This window comes from Lissotriton vulgaris, unplaced genomic scaffold, assembly GCF_964263255.1.
Source record: "Lissotriton vulgaris unplaced genomic scaffold, aLisVul1.2 SCAFFOLD_2803, whole genome shotgun sequence".
Taxonomy (NCBI): domain Eukaryota; kingdom Metazoa; phylum Chordata; class Amphibia; order Caudata; family Salamandridae; genus Lissotriton; species Lissotriton vulgaris.
In genome coordinates this window covers 80,921-106,873 of record NW_028246071.1, presented here as the reverse complement: position 1 = coordinate 106,873, position 25,953 = coordinate 80,921, and the positions used below count along the sequence as shown (strand labels likewise).

Below are 25,953 nucleotides of genomic sequence, written 5' to 3'. Positions count from 1 at the left end.
AATGTGCTGTCTAGGGTATCAACTTTTCCATACCAAGGCGTTATCTTTGATGACAAGGGCACATGGTCGCCTCAGATAACAGCTAAACGTAATGTTTTAGCTAGATCCATTTTTGGCTGTTTTGGGCTTTGCCCTTAAACTGGGAGTTAAACCATTTCAAGCCTTGCTAAAGATATATGACGCCAAATGTACCTCCCTTGTAATGTATGGGGCAGAGCTCTGGGGCTTTAAGAATGATAAGGCCATTCAAGTGGCGGAGGATAGATTTCTGAAAACCATTCTATCAGTTCCTCAATCCACATCTGGCTATATCATTCATCAGGAGTGTGGAGTTGGTTTTCTGGAAGACCGGATAGCTCCTCTTTTAAAATGGATTTCCATCTGGCTAAATCCCGACCTGGAGATGAATCAAGAAATCATTAGAGATTGTTTAGCACTTGATTTTGGTCATCGCATTCCCTGGCTGAGTTACGTCCATTAACTCGCCTGATAAGTTAGTGAAAGGGGATATCAAGTGGGCTAAGGATTCCTATAAGTTAGCAGCTTGCGCGGCCAGAGAAGATAGAGAGCTGGGTAAACCTTCTGTAAGGGCTCACCTATTGTTACAAACCTCAGATTTGATTGAGCCATACCTGAATATTGTATTGCACAAGTTGACCCTGCAATCAATCAATCAATCAGTGACACTTATAAAGCGCGCTACATACCCGTAGGGTCTCAAGGCGCTGGGGGGGGGGGGGGGGTGCCGCTACTGCTCGAACAGCCAGGTCTTCAGCTTCTTCCTGAAGGAGAGGTGGTCTTGGGTCAGGCGCAGGTCGGTCGGGAGGGAGTTCCAGGTCTTGGCGGCCAGGTAGGAGAAGGACCTTCCTCCTGTAGTCACTCTTCGGATGCGGGGGACGGCGGCGAGGGCGTGGTTGGCTGATCGGAGGTGGCGTTTGGGAGCGTAGAAGTTGACTCGGCAGTTGAGGTAGCTCGGGCCTTGGTCGTGTAGGGCTTTGTGTGCGTGGGTGAGGAGGCGGAAGGTGATTCTTTTGTTCACGGGGAGCCAGTGAAGGTCTTTCAGATGTGGCTGGTTCGTGGGATGTCGAGGATGAGTCTGGCTGAGGCGTTCTGGATCCGCTGGAGTCTCTTCTGGAGCTTGGCGGTGGTACCGGTGTAGAGGGCGTTGCCGTAGTCCAGTCGGCTGCACACCCGAACAATTAGTTAACACAATATAAATGCTTGATATGCATATGTTCACAAAGAGATCCAATTGTTCTCCCAAGAATATCCAAAGTCAGGTTTCTTCTTTAAGCAATCCTTTTATTCACAATTGTAGATAAAAACCAATAGCCAACGCGTTTCGTCCGAAACCGGACTTCTTCAGGGCTACATTTAAAAAGATACAAAAGATATATATAAACATATGTACATGATATAGAAAATTTGTACACAAAAGAGTAATTCATACTATTTAACAGAAAGTAAAATTACAGAGAACCAGACATTTTATAATAGACACTATTCAGAAACAGACTTTGATTTCATCTCTTTTTCTTCCAGGGAGAACACACACAACAACGGAATTTCAATCATATCTCTTTAAATTATTCATGTTACAAGACAAAGCCAAGTTTACACTGGTTTACCACCTAGGTTTCTACAGGCAGACAAAATGTCCAATGAACGCATTAGGATAATTTGGGAAAGTCTAAGCTAATTTAATTTAGAGCTAAGTACACAGATTATACAACATTTTTCATAATTTGAAAATTCAGAATACCTTAATTTAAATATATCTGTATGGCACAGCTTCAGGGTGGTCTTTAAACTTGTGTTTTCAGAAATGATTCTGTAAACAAATATATGCGAATTACAGTAATTCATACATTGATCATATTATATCTTTGTTCAGTCTAATAAACCTCTATTATTTCTAAAGTTATCACATGTTATTTAATTTTCTAAAAAATCATTTTCTAATTCGGAATCGTAATACAGTATAACCATGGCGATAATTCATGTCCAGTTTTAACAGAGACAAGAAAGCCCTTCTATTATGGACACTTGCTAAGAGGCAGAATTATGGTAATCTCAATAGTCAAAAAGAACACCTATGTTAAACACTTACTTCAATAAAGAAGAAAAGATCATATGTTCAAGATGTGCCAAAGGTCCAATATTTTCGATCAAAGTAAAGAGATGAAGTAAGTGCCTGCAAAAAGGATTTTGAGGATATTTACACAGGGCTAAAAAGCTGTCTACTACAGATACAAGTGCATTTATTTCTGTAGAAATATGAACAAAATATATGTTATTTTAGGATACTATCTATCCAGTGCTACTTAGTGAATAGTTATTTATATGTGGCATGTAACATCGCATTTTTAGTTGAGCAAGAAGATGACAGATATAGGTGCATATTATTTTTAGGATACTATCTATCCAGTGCCACTTAGTGAATGGTTATTTATATGTGGCATGTAACATTGCATATTTAGTTGAGCAAGAAGATAACATTAATGTTTTTGTTCTGATGTGAGTCATAGATCTGAAAAGCGCTTTTATTAATTTCCTTTATCATTATTAATACTTCTATACAAGGAAAAGCCGAGTAATAGAAGATGTCCTACTGATTCATCAGTTTTATATGAACTATATGTATATAAAATACATTTGTTAGGGCACCTTTCTCAATGTCCAGCTTGTGAAGATAAATTGCTCCATAATACTGAACTTGCTATATACATACTTGAATATTGTAAATCATGCAAATCATCGTTTTTTTACTAACTAGACTCAGGCTGAACCAATTCCATCTCCTTTTTTCTGAAACCCCAGGGTGGACAAAGGAGAAAGATTTGGGGATCTGCTCTTGTGATGGCTTCTCCACCAAAGATACTATGCACTTTATTTTCTTCTGTGAGCACTTTCACCCTATACGTAAGCATTTTATCATCCCCCTCATAAAAGATAAAGGTTTCATGCAGGTCAAACCGGCCCTCCTTTACTTGCAGCTACTTTCAAATGTGTGGGAGATTTTTAACATAGCCAATTTCCTCAAGGTGGCTGTAAAGATTAAAGAAAAACATTAAATGGAAATAATTATGATAATGATTTCTGAAGTAATGAATTGTGACTGAGTACACCCTTTTTTATCCAATTGGTTTTAAAGGTTTTATAATAATGTTTTTAAATTGGTATGATAAAATGTACTATATTCATTGTTAATGGGCATTTTTTTATTGTATATTTATCTTTTTTATTCTTGGTCTTGACACAAAATGTTTAGTATACTTTTATGGTTTTTGTTATGAACCGAATAAAGTATTTTTGACTGACTGATATAACAGAGATAATATCTCGCATTAACTTTCCACAAACATAATCCCTTGTAGGCAATTTGTTTATTTCATATTGATTTCGCCCAAGCCTGCAAGGGTTTATTGGGTTTCCACCCCTTTTGTAACTGGCATACATCAGTCACCCCTCTAGCTGGGTGCCCTATGCCAGTGCGAAGGGTACAGGTGCATGAGCCCTGTATCCCTACAGTGCCCAAGTCTATTCCTGGACACTGTAAGTGCAGTGCTGCCATTAAGAGTATATGGTGATGTGAGTTTGTCATTACGAACTCCACAGCACCTTAATGGCTACACTGACTGGGTAGTTTGGTATCAAACTTCTCAGCACATTAAACCCACACTGATGCCAGTGTGGGATTTAATGTAAAATGCACAACAGAGGGCATCTTAGAGATGCCCCCTGAAACGCGACCAACTCCTAGTGACCTGACTGAGTGGCTGCTTAGGCTGCCACCACCAGACATGTTTCTCGACCCCTAGGTCGAGAGCTTGCTGCTCTCGGGGGCCTGAAACAATGCACATCCTGGGAAGAGGTGCCAAGCCTCCTCCACCAGGATGGGCAACTCCACCCCTAAGGTGGGGGAGGTGAGGAGAAGCACAACTTCGAGTCCCCGCCATCTTTAGGCTGGGGGGACCCAGCCAACCAGGGACAGGCTCCTGCCCCCCTCCTACTGGAGAGTGGCAGAATTGGGGTGTACCCACCACAGGGAAGGGATCCATTTGTCCCTGCCCTTTACCTACCTGTAACGCCCCTGAATTTTGTATTAAGGGGTAGCCTGAAACTTCCTTCCTCAGATCCAGCAACAACAAGAAAAGAAGAGAAGAAGGACGAGAAGCCGCGCAGAGAGGACACCGCCCACTTACTTGGCCCCAGCACTACAGGCCTGTCTCCCCTCAAACATGCTCCTTGGAAACTATGGCGTGTCCAGCAGCCAGCAACCTTACAAACCCCGGAGGACCTGCCAGCCTTCACTTTCAAGACTGATACTCCTGTGAACACCGGAAGTGTTTAAACTGCAGCTTCTAATGTCAGCCAGAACCGAGAATCCAGCCCACTCCGCACCCACCGAACCCGGCCCGAGCTAGAGTGGAAAAACACCACGATGTGGTCTCCCCAGCGATCCTGACCCGAGATCCGGTGACACCTGGCCTGCCTCAAGCCTCCAGACGACGTCTGCAGCCTCAATCCAGAGGACCCCCCCCTACCGCGACCAGAGCGGGTAAGAAAATCCGACGCCCAAAGGCACCCCTACACTTATTTTGATATTTTTATATATTTATGGGTATTTGTAAAGCGCGGACGTTCGCTCTCAAGGGAGCATCATGGCGCTGAGCAAGCTGCAGTGAATAAATGAAAAATGGAATGTGGTGAGAAAACTGAAACTAGATGGCAGCCAGTACGGAGGTGTCTGGTTGTTGGTAAACCCATGTCTTAAGGAGTTTTCTGAAACTGTTCTCGTTATCAATTAATCTGAGGTTGACTGGAAGGTTGTTCCAAGCCTTGGCCGCCAAGACAGTGAAAGATTTCCCACCCTTAGTTTTGTATTTGAATCTAGGGATCGTGATAAGATTTGTTCCAGAGGATCTCAAGCAACGCGGGGGATTGTGACGCATAAAGCGGTTTGCAAAGTAGTGGGGCCCTGTGTTTTGCATGGATTTGAAAACAGTGAGGAGCAATTTAAAGAGGATTCTTTTATGCAATGGTAACCAGTGCAGAGATTTTAGTGCTGCTGAAGCTGATGACCTTCTGGGGAGTTTTAAAACCAGTCTGGCAGCTGCATGTTGTATGCTCTGCAGCTTTCTGAGGGTGGACTTTTTCACTCCAGCCATTAATCCATTGCAGTAGTCGAGTCGGGAGAGTATTAGGGCTACCGCGACTGATTTTCTAGCTGCAATGGGGAGGAAATCAAAAAATGTTTTCAAGGATTTAATGAGTCCAAAACAGCGTCCAGCAGTAATCCTAACGTGGTCATCGAAAGAGAGGGATGAATCGAATTGGACGCCTAGGTTCCGTGCTGATGATACTGCACTGGGGGGGGGGGCCTCCGATCCCAAGGGCCACCAGTCTTTCGGACAGAAAGACAGATTTTTACCCAGCGGAATGATTTCTGTCTTGGCACGATTGCATCTTAAATGCCCCACGGCCTTGCGTGCCCAATCCAGCGGTGCCTAACCAACCCTCAACATCCCTACTTACCCCTCAAAGTGGTGGTTGCTCCTGGAAGATCCTCGTCCACGAGCCTGCCTTTTTTTTTGTCCCAGTGAATATCAACAGGGCACCCGACCTCAAAACAGCCCCCTGCGCCCGGCCACCCTAGTGCCGCTGAGGGTGCACCTTTGGTCTCCAACTTGCCCTGAGCGAAACCATAGGAGCTTTGCTCCCACAATCCCATGGCCTGCTTGTCAGCCGCCGCAAACCGGAGCCCCCCTATCCTCCATAGTAACTCATTGGGCCTCAACACTCTGCACCCAGCGGTCCTAATGCGGCTGAGGGTGCAACAGCAGTGCAACACTGACCCTGGTGGACCCCTGAGGCTAACTCCAGAACCTTAACTCCCACAGTTGATTAGTTACCTGAGAATCGTTAACCTGTTTTGCCTCCATAGGATAACATGGACACTTTTTCTCCAAAATGTTTCTAAGTGTGGAGTTTTGAAACCTAAAAATATTTTTTTTAATCGCACAAATAGCCAAAACGTGTTTACTTACCTGTTTCTAGGGAATGTCCCAGTGCTGAATCTAGGTATCCAGCACGGAGTTAGAAAAGTAACGCGAAAAGTAACTTACCTGCAATTTATTGTAGAAGCCCATTCATTTCAATGTACTATTCCAAAAAGTTTACAAGTGTGGAGTTTTGAAAACTGAAAATATTCTTTAAAAATCGTGTGAATAACCAAAACGTAATTACTTACCTGTTTCTAGGAAATGTACCAGTGAGGAATCTAGGTATCCAGCACTGAGTTAGAAAAGTAACGTAAAAAGTAACTTACCTGCAATATACTGAAAAAGCCTATTCATTTCAATGTACTGTATTTGCTAAGTGTTGCATACTACTGCTCCCCTGTAAATCAAACAAAGTACAATTTCTACTGCCTACTTGAACTGTGTTCATACAAGTAAATTATTACTGCAAAGTATTTTTATGCTTACCTGTGCCAGGCTTGCTTAGTTCTAGAAATAAAACAACAGTATATTTATTTATACAAAAACAATTGGCCTAGAGTTCAGTTCTTGAGTGTGTGAATTCATTTGCTGACTGAGTGTGTACATCAAATGCTTAAAACTGTCCTCTGATACTGCCTTACTGCTCGACCAACCTACCACTTTAGAGAGTAAGGTTCTATCTAACTTTAACCTCTGCCTACCTCTGGCGACCTTTGGACTCTATACACACTGTACCTCACTTTGGTGGAGTATATACAGAGCCAGTTTCTTATAATACTTCACTATATGTCTCTCCCTATTTACATGTGATGTTGTTGTCCAGTGGAAAGAGCAAGTTACTTCTGGTAAACTTTTGCAACGCGGGAGTCACACACCCAGATGAGGGCAATATAACTCTGCTGGGGTCTGTACTTCAGGATAGCATCTTGAAAGGTCAGAGTTATCACTACATTTTCTACAGGGGATTTTAACACTCAAATGTGTGGGGACATCAGGCAAAGAGGAGTGGAAGCTATGGGCTGTGCACGACAAGCAGGCTTACACATGGAACATACTCCCAAGGGTATTGAGCTTAACTTCATTTTGCTTGAATTTGATCTAACATCTGTAATGAATAAGCTGCCTCCGGGAAAAACAGACATTACTCCCACCGTTAATGGGAGAGGGTGTGACCCCTTTATTAATTTCACCTTTGTATCTATCCTGATTACCGAATTTTCTGTGCATGCGAGTGAATGTAGTGACCACAACCCCATTTGTGTCTTAACAGGCTGTACCCGAACACTTGGAGACACCAAGGTGGGCGGGGGGGCTGGTGTCCCCCTTAAAGCAGTGGAAGCGGGAAGGAGCGTAAAGTGGGGGTGTATTGTCCCAGAGCTACTCCACGAGTCCCTTTTAACTCAGTGTTGCAGCAAGTTTGCCACCTGTCTCGACGATGAGGCAAGAGCTCCGGACATCATGGGTGCATTTGGATCCATGTCTACTGTCATAAGGAGGTTACTACGGGACCCGGGTAGCGGCCGTTAGCAACCAGGTCGACGATGATTTGACTCGGCGTGCTCCCAGGCTTCCAGGAACCTGAGACAGGCTTGGATTTTAAGCCCCGAGACCGGGTGGCGGTCAAAGGCCTACAAAGAGCATATAAGACTGCTCTAGCAACTCGCAAGTCTGTCCTGAGGGAGGAGGCCTGGATCGATTTAGTGGAGGCTAGTACAATGCGTAATAGCTCAAAGTTCTGGGGCATTATCAACAGCCCATTTCTATCTGGAAATAATGCTAATTTACTGGATGCCCATATAACAGAGGATGATTGGGTACATTATTTCAAGGGTATCTTCCAGTCGGAAACCCTGCCAACCGAGGGGCATGAAAGGGTGGAATGCAAGTCAGAACTTATTTTCACCACGCAAGGTCTGTCTAAAAACAAGGCCCACGCGCCAGATGGGATCCCGCCAGATCTCTACATCTCCCACATAGAAACCTGGGTGCCTGTCCTCACAGCTGTTAGCAATGCTGCAGTCCAGGTTGGGCGCCCAGATTCTTGGGCTTTATCGATTATAGTCCCAGTATTTAAAAAGGGAGATCGGGTCAGGACCTACTGTTATAGGCCCATTTCTCTTCTGGACTCTGTGGTGAAGGTGGTGGGCAGCATGGTATTTGACACACTTGTATCCTGGGTTGATGAAAACAAGTTTTTATCTGATATCCAATACGGCTTTCGCCCAGGTCGTTCCACTGTGGAACAGTGCTTAAACCTGTACATGGTTCTGAACAATTACACTGTGGCTCGTTCCAGCCCCATATACCTAGCCTTCATGGACCAGTTCTCAGCATTCAACTGTGTCAATAGGTCCAAGCTGTGGCAGTTGATGTCCTGCATTGGCATTATGAAATACAAAACAGGGGGAGGTAGAGGGAGAGGTCAGCCAGGTTCGCCCTCCACAGCAATACTTATTCAAAAAAGATCTGAAAAATTCAGATCCAGAGAACCTGACTAACTACTGGAACATGACACCTTTAGGTCTGTTTCAGAAACAGGGAAAGAAAACTTTTTCTTTATAGTCCCCTCACTCACCGGAGTTTCCTCACGGTGACATGCTTCATCATTGGGGCTTCTCAACCCTCTACGGGTTGAGGCGTGCTGCGACTATCGCAGTTGCGTAGGAGCACTTTTTTTATGAAGACTATGTGTCGTGTAATGTGAGAGAAAGGGGAAAGTGAAGTGGAGTGAAAAATTAAAAATATCCTACTAGTGAGCTAAACTAACTTTATTCAGGCTCCTAGTGGATATATTAAAAATTGGGGTGGTTTACTAGGTAAACCGGTTCTATTATGGAACACAGTGCCTAGTAAAAGTGTCAACTAGTTTCGAGCTGTACCCCACAGCTCTTCTTCAGGACTACAACAGGGACCAGCCCTGTGAGTACCACTCCAAAACAAAAAGTGAAAAGTATGCCTATATTAATTTATGAATATACATACTCTTTTCTTGCAATTCATTGGCATATCTGAAAAGAAAAATACTTCCAATATTATAGATTCAATGTTCATTTACCAAGTGATGTTATCAGAATTAAAAGTGACATTTCATATTAAAATGGTGTCTAAAAGACCTTCTTAGTGATAGTATAGTAAACACCTTCACCCGTTTCACATACACACTTTCCAGAACCGAGTGGTCCCCTCATCTGAAGGAGCACCCTTCGTGAATTGCCTGTGACTATACATCAATATAAACAGCACACATGTGACCTGGTCTGTGGGTCCAACACAAAACATAACGGACGAAACAAACAAAAGAGGAAAAATTCATACTTTTTCTAAGGTTTCACTGAACCTCATGGTCAATCGCGGGAAAGTCATATGTCCCCGTAATTACCTAAGAGATGGAATAATCAGAAACAAGTATGGGTTCTAAAATATTTAGATATCGGAGCAACACGTGCTTACGAAAACGCGTGGTGCTGGTAGCTGTGCTATTCCGATAACTAGGATGGATCTTACTTGTTACGAGGCTCTGTCTTGGCGGTAAACCTACTCGGCTCCCCTTGAGACCGGCGATCGCTGTCTCATGCTGGGAAAGTGTGTATTAAGCTTTCCCAATGCTCGTCTCGCTTCCGGATGCGGAGCTACACCGCGTTTGTTGTTCAAAGATGGCCGCTCGTGTTGGAACCGAGCGGGGCCATCTTTGAATACTCGGGTTGGTCGAGTACTGAATTTGTACAGAGTTACAAGGAGATCAAAGTGATAATGGTGATTAAAGCCAACATATAAAAGAGAATTACGGATATTGCAGAACTAGTTTTTAAGCTTATACATATCGTAATCTCTTAACCATAGATTTATGTTGCGGATGGGTAATACTATTAATACGCACAAATCTTTGTATTGATAAACATTATCTAGACAACGAGCATCACGGAACATTGAATATTAAGCTTATCTATTTATGGTCTTGCTTTGGATGCAAAACTAGACTGCTTTTATTATTCAAAAATGGCCGCTCGTTATGGAGCCGAGCGAGAGCCATCTTTGGATGCTTGGGTTGATTCAAGAAAACAGACTGGTACAGTATTGTTGCAAGTTAATCAACATGATAATGGTTGTAGACAACACATAGAGGAAACTTACGGGTTTTTCAGGAACTCATTATTTCTTAGCGCATACAGATCATGATCTCCAATCCATAGATTTTTATGCAGGGTGGGTTATGCTATTAATAAACGCAGTTCTTTATATTGTTTACCATTATTTCGCCAGGAGGCCCCATGGGATGGTGTCATTAAGTCCATGGGTGTCAGTTTTCAACTTGTACACCCAACGTTGTTCTTTGTTCAGGAGGCGATGTTCCAAGTTATCCTGTCCATACAGTCTTTCAAGAATTACCCATTTCATATTGTTGGGCGTATGATTACATTCAATAAAATGGGATATCATTTTGGTTGTAATTTTCTTCCGTCTGATATTGCTTCTATGTTCGACTATCCTGGTGCTGGCTTTTCTAGTTGTCATTCCAATGTAGTGCAATTGACAGTTACAGGTTATCATATATACTACTCCAGAAGTATTACAATTCGTGAAGTCTTTCAATTCCCAAGTCATGTTGTTGTTGAATGTTATTCTTTTTGTGGCTTTTGTCAAATGACAGACACTACAATCCCCACATGGGTAATGTCCTGTAGGCACTGTACTGATGGTTCTTTGTTTCGGGTTTCTGTTTTCCACTTGTGGGCGAGTATGGACTAGATGGTCTTTCAAATTTTTGCTTCTTTTATGGCTGAACATCGGTTTTGGTATATCCAGACTTCCACAGTTCAGGGTGCGCCAGTGTTTTCTGGCGATATTTGTTACCATGTTAGAGGCAATATTGTAGGTGGTAATGCAAATTGGTCTTTTTTCACAGTTCTCTTTGGCGATTTTTGGTTCCAATAATGCATCCCTGTTGTTATTAGCAGCTCGTTTTTTTGCTTTTTTCACCAGATGTGCTGGGTATTGTCTGTCTAATAGTTTTTTCGTGAGGTCATTGGCTTGTTGGTTAAAATCCTCCTTGGAACTACAATTTCGTCTCAGTCTTAGAAACTGGCCAAAGGGTAAATTCTCTTTTAAATGTCTCGGGTGAAAACTATCAAACACTAAAAGGCAATTTCTTGCAGTTGGTTTAAAGTGCGTCGTAGTGCTGAGAGACGATCCATTAACCATGATACTTAAATCCAGAAACACTAGTTGTGACCTACTCATAGTGTTAGTAAATTTGAGAAAAGGATCTTGTTGGTTTAGCCAAAGCAGGAAATCTTGTGCCTCTATCTCCGTACCTTCCCAGATGACAAGGACATCATCGATATACCTTTTCCAGAGACTCACATGCTGTTTGTGAGGATTAGAATCATTAAGAATTTTCCATTTTTCCAGGTGGTGAACGTATAACCCTGCTACGCTCGGCGCAAAAGTACTTCCCATGCTAGTGCCATGGGACTGTCGGAAGAGGGTGTCTTCGAAGCGAAAGAAATTTTCTGTTAGGGCCAAGCGGCAACATTCCAAAACGACATGGCGTGGTGTCTGATACTCCCATTCTTCTTCAAATAAAACATCTTCCAATATCTGTAGGGTATCGGCGTGGGGTAAGCTAGTATAAAGACTTTCCACGTCCAATCCAATCAGAATATTCTTTGTGGGGTCAAATGGTAGATCTCTTAATACTGTAAGGACCGATTTTGTGTCCTGTAGATAGGTCTCAGTGGCTTGAATCAGTGGTCTTAGGAAAGCATCGGCATACTTGGATAGAGGTTCCAATATTGATCCTATGCCCGATACTATTGGTCTGCCCGGGGGATGTGTTATGGATTCGTGAATTTTTGGTGTCGTATAGAAGTAAGGGACTATTGGATTTTTGGTTTCCAAAAAATCCGCTTCTTTTTTCGTTAGCCAGTTATTGGCGGTAGCTTCTTCTGTTAAATATGCTATCTCCCTTCTGAGACGATTGGTAGGGTCTTCTGTGATTTTCACATAGTTCCTTTGGTCCGCTAAAAGGTCAAGACAGACTTGCCTGTAGGTGGTGGTATTCTGCAGCACTATCGCTCCACCCTTATCAGCTGGCTTTATTGTAATTTCCTTTGTGGATGATAGTTTCTTCATCGCATCATGTTCTGCTTTGCTCAGATTGTGGAAAACTTTAATAGTTTTAGGGTCAATTTCAGCAATTTCCTTCATTACTGCCTTTTCGAATGCTAAAACCTCCGCTGGGAGGTTAGCACTTGGACGGGTAAACGTAGACTTTTTATGTAGACCAGTGTCAGTAGTAGGTAGATTGGTTGAGGGTTTGTTTTCAAAGAAAACTTGTAGTTTAATCTTTCTTATGAATTCATTCATCTCTTGGGCTAAGAGGAACTTGTCCATAGTAGGGGTTGGGACAAAGCCCAACCCTTTTTCCAAAACCTTTTTTTCGATATCAGTGATATCGATATCAGATAGATTTACTACTAGGCTGGTGGTTTGCTCGTTGTCGGTTGATCTACTGGTCCCATACTCCTGGTGTGACTTCTGGATGTTTCTATTGGTTGGGCCCATTGGACCTGTTGGGTTTTTCTTGTCTTTCCTCTTTGTTGGCCCCTGCCTCTCGATAAAAAAGGCTGCTGTTGTTGTTGGTCTTGTCTTTGTGAATTTCCCCAGAAAATCTGTGCTTGATGAGGATATTGAGGGGGGAAACCTGGTGGTCCATAAAAGAATTGGTGAGGTGGTGGTGGGCCATAAGGAGGCGGGCCAAAATAACCTGGCCAGTTCGGATTGTATCCGCCTCTGTTCCTAAAGTAACCTCCTCTCGGACGTCTGGTTTTGTTACGACCATAATTCTCACTATTGTTGGAATTATCTGATCCTGTATCAGAATTGTCTGAATCCGTGTTGTAGCCTGGATTCCTATTCGGGGGGGACATAGTCATCTTTAGTACATGGATACGTTTTTTCCCATGAGAAGTTCTTTAGATCTTTTTTAAATTTAATGGTTTTTGTGTCTTTTAGACTTATCTCAAAGTCTGCCATTTGTTTATTCAGTTCTTCCAATCGTTTTTTCAGGTTAGTAACGTCCTGGAAGGTTTTCAATTGTACTTCAATTTTTATGGCCTCCACTTTCATCTCCTCGCCTAGTCTTGCTGCAGTTTTGATTATCAAGACCAACCAGTCTCTGGTGCAGTGCCAAGAGATTAGCGACCAATCAATTTTAAATTGCTTATCCTGCTGGAAAATAAAAGGCTCATTCCTTACTATTAATCCCCTGTTGTGTTTAAACCTGTACATGGTTCTGAACAATTATACTGTGGCTCGTTCCAGCCCGATATACCTAGCCTTCATGGACCAGTTCTCAGCATTCAACTGTGTCAATAGGTCCAAGCTGTGGCAGTTGATGTCCTGCATTGGCATTGACAGTAATGCTGTTTTATTTCTGAGGGATCTTCACCGTGATTCAACCGCGGTTGTCCGCTATTCAAAGGATCTGTAAGTGTCCAGTCAGCTTGACATCAAGGGAGGGGTGTGTCGGGGATGCATTTTGGCACCCTTTCTTTTTAACCTATATATTAATTCCTTAGAGAAGGCCCTGTTGGCCACAAATGCGGATTGTCCCTAGGTAGGCAAGCGTAGCCTGCCAGTCCTATAGGAGGGCAGCTAGGGGCCTACAACTTCTTCTGAATTCTTTTGTTCTTTTTATGGAGGACTTGGACCTTTCGTTTAATCATTCCAAGTCGTTCATTATGCAGGTGGGACCTCGTAAAGCTAAGCAGTTCACTTTTAAACTCGGACTTTCATCAATGCCGAAGACCAATGTTTTCTCCTATTTGGGAGTTGTGTTTGACGATTCCCTCAGTTGGTGCCCTTTGCTTACTTGGAAGAAAGGGTGTTGGACTTGGCCCTTATGGCAGGTTCACGCCTAATCTTTTTGCTTTTTATATATGAGCTGTGTGGATGATTTTTGGTCTCTGCGCACATTTCTCCCTGTGTCCCAGAGTAAAGTGCGTGCATGTAGTTAGGCTGGCCTGCTCTCCCATAGGAATGTATGGGGAATGTCTGTGTCCCTGGTAGTTCCTGATGAGTGGGGAGTGCAGACTCAAATTTGGTATGTGCGAACTCGTGAGAATGAATGCTTCACAATGATGTATGTGGCATGAGTGTGTCTTGTGCAGAAGTGCCACTTCTAGGAGTTGGCATATTATTGTAAAATATGCCTGGTGTGTGATTGGCTGGAGCTGGCTGGTGAGCCTGGCTCCAGGAAGGCTGGATGGGTCTGCCCGGAGGTGAGTGTGAGATTAGCATGTTGATGGCTGGGGAGGAGTGCACCTGGTCCTGAATGAGGCTGGGTTTTCCCCACACAATGCTGGCTCCGCCCCCTGTGGTGCGACTGATGACCCTAGCACTGCCAGTGAATGAAATGGGTAGTTGAGCCATCAAGGGTACTTCAAAACCAGCTGCAACTGGTTTCTCCCCCACCCTGCACCTACAGACAAAGGAATTTACAGTATAAGAAGGGCTGTGTCCCCAAACAATTTGTTCTGTTCTGCTTTTGGATCCTTGCCAGAGGGAGCTGCTGCTGTTGCTGGGGCCAGGAGGACCGCCACTTGGATTTTCTCCCTGCCTGGAGACACAGTGAGCTGGCTCTGGGCCCAGCCTTGCCCCCCTGCCTACCTCCAGACCTGGCTGGAGCTTTGTCCTTGTCCCCAGCGCTTGGGAGCACTGTGCTTTTGACCCCTAGCGCTGTGGGTGCTTGATTCTGTCCCCTGGCGCTTGGGAGCGCTTTCCTCTCTCTGCTAGAGCTGGAGAGCGCTTTACTTTGCTCATAGTGCCTGGGAGCGCTTTATTCGGCCCCTAAGCGCTTGGGAGCGCTTTTTGCACAGCCGGTGCCCACCCGGCGTTTGCCCGTCTACTTTTGCCGATTTGGGAATCCCCTGGCAGGTGCCCACCCCGCCAGGGACCTTGCCACTATCTGCGCGGCCCGACCGAGTGCCCACCTTGCTTTCTATTTTTAATTAGAGGCCGGTGCCCACCCGGCATTGCCCCCGAGGGATTGTGAATAGCGACTTCACCGCCGCAGCCCAGGAGACCCTGCCGGGCCGCCGCGCTGCAGACGGCAACCCGGAAGTCCTGCCTCTATACCTCCACGGCCGCGCTGCCATTGGCGGCCCTGAAGCGGAAGTCAGGCGGATGGTAGCGCAACGAGGCCAGGCCAGAGAAGCAGGAAGCAGCCTGCATTGGCCGTCCCGAGGCTCCAGAGCGAAGGGAGAGCCCCGGGAGAAGAGAGCCGTCCCGCCAGCGAGGCCCCAAGGAAGAAGAGCCCCGCTGCAGCCCAGGAGATGTGCCGCCCGAGGAGCCGCTTGTCCTGTAGCCAGTGAGTGCCGCGAGGGAGGGAAGCTCCCTGTGTACTCCGGTGCCTGCGAGAGGCACCATGGTGATTGAAGCCCACAGGGGCTCCGGGGGAATCATTCCTTTCGAGTCCCCCGTGAGGGACTCCAACGTTCCGCATCTCTGTGTTTAGGAGCCCCGAGGCTCCTGGGGACAATCGGTGTCTTTCGAGCCCCGATAGGCTCACAGCCGCAGTTGATTTACGAGCCTGAAAGGCTCTAGGGGTACTTAATTGTTTTAGAACGTACAAGCTCTTAATCGCCATTTTGTTTATTTGGAGCCCAGCGAGGCTCTTGAGGACACGAGTGCTTTGGATCAGAGCCCTGCGAGGCTCCCACGTGGTGTTCCACCCCAGTGTGTTCTTAAGCCCACGAGGCTCCAACGTTGGCATCATCTGTTTTCACTACTGTCCAGCACTTAGTGGGCAGTTGCTACGTTTAGGTTTATGTTCTGTGCTGCCTGCGCAGCCTTCCCTGATAATTTGGACTCAGGGCATTTCAGCCCTTGCGAGGCCAGTTGGCCTGAGGGACAGTTCTAGTGTTGTGCTACATGCACCCTGCGCATTGTAATATAATTGCTGGTGTGATTCCTGCGCAAATGTTCTGCCTGCACCTCTGAATGTGTTTTAATACCTCATGTGCAATGTGTTTTATGTTTTATCCCCTTTGCTAAAAGTGACCTGCTTAGAGGATTGTTGATGTCCCATTACCTTTGCTAAAAGTGACCTGCTTAGGTATTTTATGCGTTATCCCCTTTGCTAAAAGTGACCTGCTTAGAGGATTGTTGATGTCCCATTACCTTTGCTAAAAGTGACCTGCTTAGGTATTTTATGTTTTATCCCCTTTGCTAAAAGTGACCTGCTTAGAGGATTGTTGATGTCCCATTACCTTTGCTAAAAGTGACCTGTTTAGGTATTTTATGTTTTATCCCCTTTGCTCAAAGTGACCTGCTTAGAGGATTGTTGATGTCCCATTACCTTTGCTAAAAGTTACCTGCTTAGGTATTTTATGTTTTATCCCCTTTGCTCAAAGTGACCTGCTTAGAGGATTGTTGATGTCCCATTACCTTTGCTAAAAGTGACCTGCTTAGGTATTTTATGTTTTATCCCCTTTGCTAAAAGTGACCTGCTTAGAGGATTGTTGATGTCCCATTACCTTTGCTAAAAGTGACCTGCTTAGGTATTTTATGTTTTATCCCCTTTGCTAAAAGTGACCTGCTTAGAGGATTGTTGATGTCCCATTACCTTTGCTAAAAGTGACCTGCTTAGGTATTTTATGTTTTATCCCCTTTGCTAAAAGTGACCTGCTTAGAGGATTGTTGATGTCCCATTACCTTTGCTAAAAGTGACCTGCTTAGGTATTTTATGTTTTATCCCCTTTGCTAAAAGTGACCTGCTTTGAGGATTGTTGATGTCCCATTACCTTTGCTAAAAATGACCTGCTTAGAGGATTGTTGATGTCCCATTACCTTTGCTAAAAGTGACCTGCTTAGGTATTTTATGTTTTATCCCCTTTGCTAAAAGTGACCTGCTTAGAGGATTGTTGATGTCCCATTACCTTTGCTAAAAGTGACCTGCTTAGGTATTTTATGTTTTATCCCCTTTGCTCAAAGTGACCTGCTTAGAGGATTGTTGATGTCCCATTACCTTTGCTAAAAGTGACCTGCTTAGGTATTTTATGTTTTATCCCCTTTGCTAAAAGTGACCTGCTTAGAGGATTGTTGATGTCCCATTACCTTTGCTAAAAGTGACCTGCTTAGGTATTTTATGTTTTATCCCCTTTGCTAAAAGTGACCTGCTTAGAGGATTGTTGATGTCCCATTACCTTTGCTAAAAGTGACCTGCTTAGGTATTTTATGTTTTATCCCCTTTGCTAAAAGTGACCTGCTTAGAGGATTGTTGATGTCCCATTACCTTTGCTAAAAGTGACCTGCTTAGGTATTTTATGTTTTATCCCCTTTGCTAAAAGTGACCTGCTTAGAGGATTGTTGATGTCCCATTACCTTTGCTAAAAGTGACCTGCTTAGGTATTTTATGTTTTATCCCCTTTGCTAAAAGTGACCTGCTTAGAGGATTGTTGATGTCCCATTACCTTTGCTAAAAGTGACCTGCTTAGGTATTTTATGTTTTATCCCCTTTGCTAAAATGCCCCCCCTAGGACTCCCTCCCTTCCCCTGTTGACCAAACTTCATTGGCTACCAGTGAGGAAACGAGTGCAATTTAAGACCCTATGCACAATTCACAAAAGTGTGATAGGTAAAGGCCCTAAATATCTGGCCAACATCTTTCTGCCTTATGCCCCTGGGCGAATCCTGCGCTCTGTGAACCAACAACTTTTGCAGGTGCCCAGAATTAAGAAGGCCAGACAAGGGGGTCGAGCCCTAGCCCACCTTGGACCAAAGCTCTGGAACTCTTTGCCTTTTGAGATAAGGACACTGACCAATCATCTGACCTTTCGCAAGGTCTTGAAAACACATCTATTTCCCATTAACTGAAATAATCTCTCTCTCCAAATGCTCCATTCTCCTCCTCATTTAACATCTGAGGATTCACTTACTGGCAAAGCGCGGAGATACCCCTTCGGGGGTCTATTCTTGCGCTATAGAAGAATATAAAATAAATAAAAATAAAAATAAAAGTGACCTGCTTAGAGGATTTTTGATGTCCCATTACCTTTGCTAAAAGTGACCTGCTTAGGTATTTTATGTTTTATCCCCTTTGCTAAAAGTGACCTGCTTAGAGGATTGTTGATGTCCCATTACCTTTGCTAAAAGTGACCTGCTTAGGTATTTTATGTTTTATCCCCTTTGCTAAAAGTGACCTGCTTAGAGGATTGTTGATATCCCATTACCTTTGCTAAAAATGACCTGCTTAGAGGATTGTTGATGTCCCATTACCTTTGCTAAAAGTGACCTGCTTAGGTATTTTATGTTTTATCCCCTTTGCTAAAAGTGACCTGCTTAGAGGATTGTTGATGTCCCATTGCCTTTGCTAAAAGTGACCTGCTTAGGTATTTTATGTTTTATCCCCTTTGCTAAAAGTGACCTGCTTAGAGGATTGTTGATGTCCCATTACCTTTGCTAAAAGTGACCTGCTTAGGTATTTTATGTTTTATCCCCTTTGCTAAAAGTGACCTGCTTAGAGGATTGTTGATGTCCCATTACCTTTGCTAAAAGTGACCTGCTTAGGTATTTTATGTTTTATCCCCTTTGCTAAAAGTGACCTGCTTAAAGGATTGTTGATGTCCCATTACCTTTGCTAAGAGTGACCTGCTTAGGTATTTTATGTTTTATCCCCTTTGCTAAAAGTGACCTGCTTAGAGGATTGTTGATGTCCCATTACCTTTGCTAAAAGTGACCTGCTTAGGTATTTTATGTTTTATCCCCTTTGCTAAAAGTGACCTGCTTTGAGGATTGTTGATGTCCCATTACCTTTGCTAAAAGTGACCTGCTTAGGTATTGTATGTTTTATCCCCTTTGCTAAAAGTGACCTGCTTAGAGGATTGTTGATGTCCCATTACCTTTGCTAAAAGTGACCTGCTTAGGTATTTTATGTTTTATCCCCTTTGCTAAAAGTGACCTGCTTTTAGGATTGTTTATGTCCCATTACCTTTGCTAAAAGTGACCTGCTTAGGTATTTTATGTTTTATCCCCTTTGCTAAAAGTGACCTGCTTAGGTGATTGTTTAGGTTTCCTTTCCTTTTGCTAAAAGTGACCTGCTTAGGTGATTGTTTAGGTTTCCTTTCCTTTTGCTGAAAGTGACCTGCTTAGGTGATTATTTTCCTTCTATAGGTCCTGATGATAAGGTCCTAGTTCCCTGCATGATTTTCCTACAGTGTTTAGGGTTGCGTAGGAGGTATTTACCCTTTACCAGTAATTACTGGTTGTGTGCTACATTTACTATTTTGGTGCTACAGTCATTATATGTTTATGTGCTAAGTGTTATACCTACAAGTATTATTTCTAACAAGTGCCTACCCCTGACAGTGGTCCAGGTGGCCCTGTCCTGTACATAATCCCTTGGAAATTCTGCCCGTGCCTGTTGGCACATTGTAAAGTGTGTGTGTTATCTAATGTGTTTTTATTATAATACAAAGGCTATTTTTTTATATAACCTTGTGTGAAGTTTCCTTTGTTGGTTGTGGGCCTTGGGTGTTGTTGCTGGGTGCGCGCGCAAACGCTTTACACATCGCCTCTGAGATTAGCCTTGCTGCTCGCGCCACGTTACCTAGAGGGTGAGCACTAGCAGGGGTTATCTTGGTGTGTAACTCCCTTGCCCTGACTTAGACATGGTGATCTCTGACTGACTTTGGCATGAGCCTTGGCCAGCCGGGGTCCCGGGTCTAACATTGGTGGCAAGCGGTGGGATTGGACTTGCGTTTGCGCTGTACCACAGTGGCGACAGGCCGCACTACAAAACTCTACATTTTTAGATAACCACATTATGGGGATTATTGTTTTTTAGGTGAAGTCTCAGTATTGCTTCTCCTGAAAGGTGTCATTTTGTATTTCTGTCCAGTACCTTGTTCCCCGCCCTGCTCCCAGATTGGTACCTGTGTCGCTTATGATCAGGTTGAGAAATCAGGGGTGGTAGAAACTGCCTTACCGAGGTGGGGGGTGTGAATGAGTGGTGTGTTACACTGGACAGAGGAGTGCAAGTTCTCTGAGATAGGAATCTTGCTGAATTTTGATAATTGTGTACTCCTGTTTAGCTCAGACCCCCAGGTTCTCTGTGTCAAACTTTTCTTGAGAACGTCCGCCAAAATGGAGCCTGCTTTTGATCTCTGTGGTCTTTTTAGATACAGTAGGTTAGAGCTGGTCAGATTCTGTGAAAAGGGAGGCATAGAGGTGAGTGAGTCGGATACTCAGTCCCAGCTTAGGGACAGCCTGATCCTATGGCAAAAGGATCAGTGGGACTGTGAGCACCGTGAGAGAGATAGGGCCCAGGCCGCACGCCATGAGGGTGGTGAGTCTGAGGAGAGCCCTGAAGAATGTGAGTTTGATAATGATGACAGTGGATGGGCACCAGCAGATAGTGAGGACCCCATAGATAGTGAGTCCCTTGCCGGGTCCAGTGTCAGTACCAGCACCCCATCCCTTTCCCTGTCCCCAGAGGAGTGGTTGGATAGATAGAAAGGAAGAGAGGGAGCATCAGCTAGCGATGGAACAGCTCAGGTTAGAGCATGCCAAGCTAGAGGCTGAGAGGGCCTTGTTCAGGGAGAAGGTAGCCCTAGAGAGTAGGTTATCCCCTGAGTGCAGTTGTAATTGTCTGGATTCCCCAGGGAGGGTGGAGTCCAGTGGTGGCAGCGATTTAAGTGTCAGTGTGGACAGTCCCACTCCCAGTTCCCCGAGTATAGTACATGTTTCCCGAGAAGAGGAGTATCGGTTGCAGTTCAGGAACTTTAGAAAATTGCCTCACCAGTCTTGGGAAGATTTTCAGAGTGACTGTTGTGGAGCACTGTGGGCTTGGGTACAGGTTAACACGGACGATGATTGAGACATATTGTTTGATATTGTTTTCAAGGAGCAGTTGGTCAGTGTTGTGTGTCCAGAGTTGCGCCAGCACCTGTTGAGGTTAGAAGATTTTAGTCCTTGGGACTTTTCAGAGGAAGCAGATCGCTGGGACAGTGCGAGAGGTTCTTTAGAGTCACTAGTGAGTGAATCCAACAATAGTGGGTCAGGTGTCCTTCAACCCAGCGTGGTGGAGGAGGGTGAGAGTAGCCCAGCTAGGTCCCAGTATAGTGAGGAGGGTGTAGGGGCTTACTGCCTGTCTCAGTGGAGTGGGAGTGAGTGTGAGACCGAGAGTCCCCAGATGCCCGAAGCCCTGCCTCAGAGCCTGGATGGTTTCTTTAGGGAACACCAGGGTGGGACCTAAGCTTACCTGTTAGTTCACTTGAGGGAGATTGTAGTGGGCTGGTCCCACAGGTTCTGGTGTAGATATGAAGACACCGTAGACCAAATCAGGTACATGTAGAAGATGTTTATTAGTTCTTCAGATGCAGGTATCATGGTCAAGATAACAGCCCCATCAGGAGCAGCCTACTAGCCGCTCAGCCCATCCTTAACTGAAACTATCATGCATCCAACATTCCACCCACACTAAGATTCTAATGAGAATACTCATACTGGGCTGAGCAGCTAGATACAAGAACATACATACAACATGAGGATACCACATTATCCTCTCCCTTTAATAATTGAAAACAAAAGAACAAAAGACTAAGCAAAGGAAAACTATGCACAAGAAGAATATACAACTTCCAAGAAATCTGTAACCCAGGGATGAATAAGAAAAAGCATCACGAGAGGGAAAACAGACATCCAAATTATTAAAGAAGGAAGAAAGCGAAAAGAAAGAATTAAACCAACACCATCCTCCTCCTTCAATAACAAACAAATTGAAATTAGAAAGGCATATATTAATAGCTCACAAAAGCTCACAATATTTAGTAAACAAGCGGGGACAACAAGACCCCAAACAAATCCATAATGGGAGAAACAAAATCAAAGAAAGCACTTCTAGCATTAGAAGACTGTGGCAAAATATAAATAAAACCGCCACCCCTCTTGTAAGGAAACATTGTGGGACTAAAACCCACGTGCCAAACTGTTTGCGTCTAGAACCCAAAAGTCACAACAAAGGTGGGACTAAAACCCCCTTAAAACAAAGGTGGGACTAAAACGCCCTCACTAAAATGATAAAATCCCAAGGCAGGGATTAAAAACTTTTTGAGGTAATGGGACTAGTAACCCACACCAAACTGTAATGCGTGAACAAGGGAACATGGGACTCAAAACCCACTCCCATCCAAAAGCAAGGATAACACGTGTGAACAAAGGGTCATGGGACTAAAACCCACACCAAAATGTATCAAAAGGATAACACGGGTCATGGGACTTAAACCCACCCCAATCCCAAAACAGGGATAAATGCTATAAAAATGGGGTGATGGGACTTAAAACCCTCCCCCAACTTCAGAAAAGGAAAAACATGTTCCTAAAACGAAATGGGACTATAAACCCAACCCTATGTTAACCACACCTTTAAAGTTAACATTTTAAAGAAAAGCGAGCATACAGTAGAAAAACATAAACAGTGTGCAGAAACTTAAATACGAGTTAAATAAAACATTACACTGTAAAAATATTTCTTCAAATAAGAAACTAAAACATTCTCAATAGCCCTTTTGCTTTGTTAGAGCTTAAAATGACAGAGGTGTGCCTGTCACCGGAAAGAGGCAGACAGGCAGGTTTTATTAAAATAGAACACCATTTCCTTTAAGTCAAGGGTGTGCCTGTCACCGAGTAAAGCGGCAGACAGGCAAGTTTTGTTAAAAAAAATATATAACACAATTTCTTTGAAGTCAATGGTGTGCCTGTCACCGTGTAATGATGCAGGCAAACACGATGTGCGAGTGGGACATAGCAGAGCTCCAAAAGAATAGACGATGTTTGAATCGCAGATGAAAGCACAAACAGTCATGTATGAAATAATCGAGAATGCCAAAGAAAACTTTTTACCTCATGTCGACGGTCACCAACAACATTAAACATAGAGGCTACTGCTTCTGAGGAGAAAATGGCGGCACATTGTTTACGCCGAGCCGGATGGCTCGCGGTGTGTTGCTCCTCGCCGGCGTCACCCTGCAGCTGAATCCAATGAGCCAGAAAAGACGTCACTAATGGAAAAGCTGTCCTCCGCGCGAGCAAAGGAACACTGAGGAGAGCGTGACTGTTTCAAAAATTCAAACTTAAAGTAAGCGTTAGTGCCAAATACATTTACGTAATAAATTATACTTTAAAATATGCTGTAATTGTCAAATAAAACAAAAACAAAAAAACAAATAACTTTGTTGGTACCTCTGGTAACTGTCCAAAACAGATCTATTTGCCGTTTGATGCAAATACTGACTCGAAAAGAAAATGGAAAAGATGAGCAAACTTTGCTTCATACACGTTTACTTTTCTGCACAAGCCATTCGCAGATAAAAGTACTTTAAACACTGCCTTCCAACACCGCAAACCGCATTCCTGTTTTTCAAAGGGAAGTTGAAGAAAACCTCGAGCGTGCGCAGTTTGCTCTGACGATAATAGTCCTTGAGACTTTAAACTGCCTCTCACTAAAGGACAAATTTGCTCCTCTCCGGTGGGCAAAGATACACAAAGTCAAATGAATTTCATTCTTTTCTATAAAAATAGACACATTTCGTTTTAAAGTTGGCACGCATGGAGGCTTAAAAAAAAAACATCTCTTTCTGTTTCATATGTGGTTTGTTAATTACATTTTCTTTTTAAAAATACCCAGACTAGGCTCACCTGCACGGGGGCTGTCCGTTGTGATGGACACTGATGGGGCAAGCAGGTCGTTATGGTCTGGAAGCATGTCAATGATCTTTTTCCTTAAGTTGCAAACCTCATAATGCGCTTCTTTTTCATTTCTTTTCATCTTGTTACGTTTTAAGTTACTGCTTTTCCTTTCAAGAAGATGCTAAGTTGTTTGACAGTTATTATTAGCTTACTTGTTAGACTCAAGATGCACTTCATCGTTTAAAATTGTAGGTTTGTTGATCCATCGTCGCCAAAATGTAGTGGGCTGGTCCCACAGGTTCTGGTGTAGATATAAAGACACCGTAGACCAAATCAGATACATGTAGAAGATGTTTATTAGTTCTTCAGATGCAGGTATCATGGTCAAGATAACAGCCCCATCAGGAGCAGCCTACTAGCCGCTCAGCCCATCCTTAACTGAAACTATCATGCATCCAACATTCCACCCACACTAAGATTCTAATGAGAATACTCATACTGGGCTGAGCAGCTAGATACAAGAACATACATACAGCATGAGGATACCACAGAGATCTCCTAGTGTGTGGAGGACCTAGAGCATCTGTAAGCGGAGATTCTATGGTTATAGAGTCTGGCAGTACTGCTCCAGTAGGGAGGGTACAGAAGTCCAGCGAAAAGAGTGATAGGGGGATAGGATGTGAGTCCCCAGACGTCCTGGAGTGCCAGGCAGTGATTCCACCAAAGGTTCTAGACCGGAGGTTGGAGGTCCAGGTTCAGGATTTGCCTGACCTGAAGGGTGGGAATAATGTAATCAGTGTCCTGACCAGTTCTACCTCCAGATGTACCGCCCCGGTTGGGAGGGAGCAGATTTCTGGACGGGGGTGCAGAGGGTGGTAGAGCCCACCTCTGACCCCGGTACCACCTGAGGGGTTAAACCCTAGGTTGGGAGAATGGTGTTTTGAGGGTACCCCTCGCAGGAGGAGGAGGAACCCTAGGGGAAGAGGTAGGGGGAGGAGAGCCTTCCCTGAGACTCCTGGTCCACCTAAGGTTGTAGACCCTAGGATGGAGAGCCAGTGGCAGTCTAGCCCTGTCTTACAGACAGGAAGAGTGGAGAATGGCTATTATGTGCCAGGGGTTACTACCCCCCACTTTGTGAGTAGGCAGGAGCCAGTGGCACCTGGGTGGCCTAGGGCCTGGTCCTGGCCGAGGGCAGCTGGAGAGTACCAGTGGGGTAGCCCAGTTAGTCCCTACAGTAGTTTTAGAAAGAACCCCAGGGGTTCAGCGTGGCGTAAAACAGGAGGGTGTCCCTGCAGTTGCGGGCCCGCGTCCGTGTTTTATCGCCCCAAGGAGGGAAGCCCATCACGGTGGTGATTGGTCTACCCTGCGTTTTGGCTGGAAGGGGGTTGTGTTGGACTTGGCCCTTATGGCAGGTTCACCCCTAATCTTTTTGCTTTTTATATATGAGCTGTGTTGATGATTTTTGGTCTCTGCGCACTTTTTCCCTGTGTCCCAGAGTAAAGTGCGTGCATGTAGTTAGGCTGGCCTGCTCTCCCATAGGGATACATGGGGAATGTCTGTGTCCCTGGTAGTTCCTGATGCGTGGGGATTGCAGACTCGAATTTGGTATGTGCGAACTCGTGAGAATGAATGCTTCACAATGATGTATGTGGCATGAGTGTGTCTTGTGCAGACGTACCACTTCTAGGAGTTGGCATATTAATGTAAAATATGCCTGGCATGTGATTGGCTGGAGCTGGCTGGTGAGCCTGGCTCCAGGAAGGCTGGATGGGTCTGCCCGGTGGTGAGTGTGAAATTAGCATTTTGATGGCTGGGTTGGAGTGCTCCTGGTCCTGAATGAGGCTGGGTTTTCCCCACACAATGCTGGCACTGCCCCCTGTGGTGCGACTGATGACCCTAGCCCTGCCAGTGAATGAAATGAGTGGTTGAGCCATCAAGGGTACTTCAAAACCAGCTGCGACTGGTTTCTCCCCCACCCTGCACCTACAGACAAAGGAATTTACAGTATAAGAAGGGGCTGTGTCCCCAAACAATTTGTTCTGTTCTGCTTTTGGATCCTTGCCAGAGGGGGCTGCTGCTGTTGCTGGGGCCAGGAGGACCGCCACTTGGATTGTCTCCCTGCCTAGAGACCCAGTGAGTTGGCTCTGGGCCCAGCCTTGCCCCCCTGCCTGCCTTCAGACCTGGCTGGAGCTTTGTCCTGGTCCCCAGCGCTTGGGAGAGCTGTGCTTTTGACCCCTAGCACTGTGGGTGCTTGATTCTG

General features: G+C 44.6%; 1 long non-coding RNA gene across 1 annotated transcript; it reads right to left on the bottom strand.

Annotated features, from left to right (window-relative positions):
- Positions 1-1,697: 1,697 nt before the first annotated feature.
- LOC147666149 (uncharacterized) lies at positions 1,698-23,955 on the bottom strand. The gene is made up of 3 exons (XR_015304875.1): positions 23,703-23,955; positions 2,111-2,194; positions 1,698-1,831 (listed from the first exon to the last, which is right to left on the bottom strand). It is a non-coding gene; the product is annotated as an uncharacterized LOC147666149 (long non-coding RNA).
- Between the last annotated feature and the right edge of the window lie 1,998 nt (positions 23,956-25,953).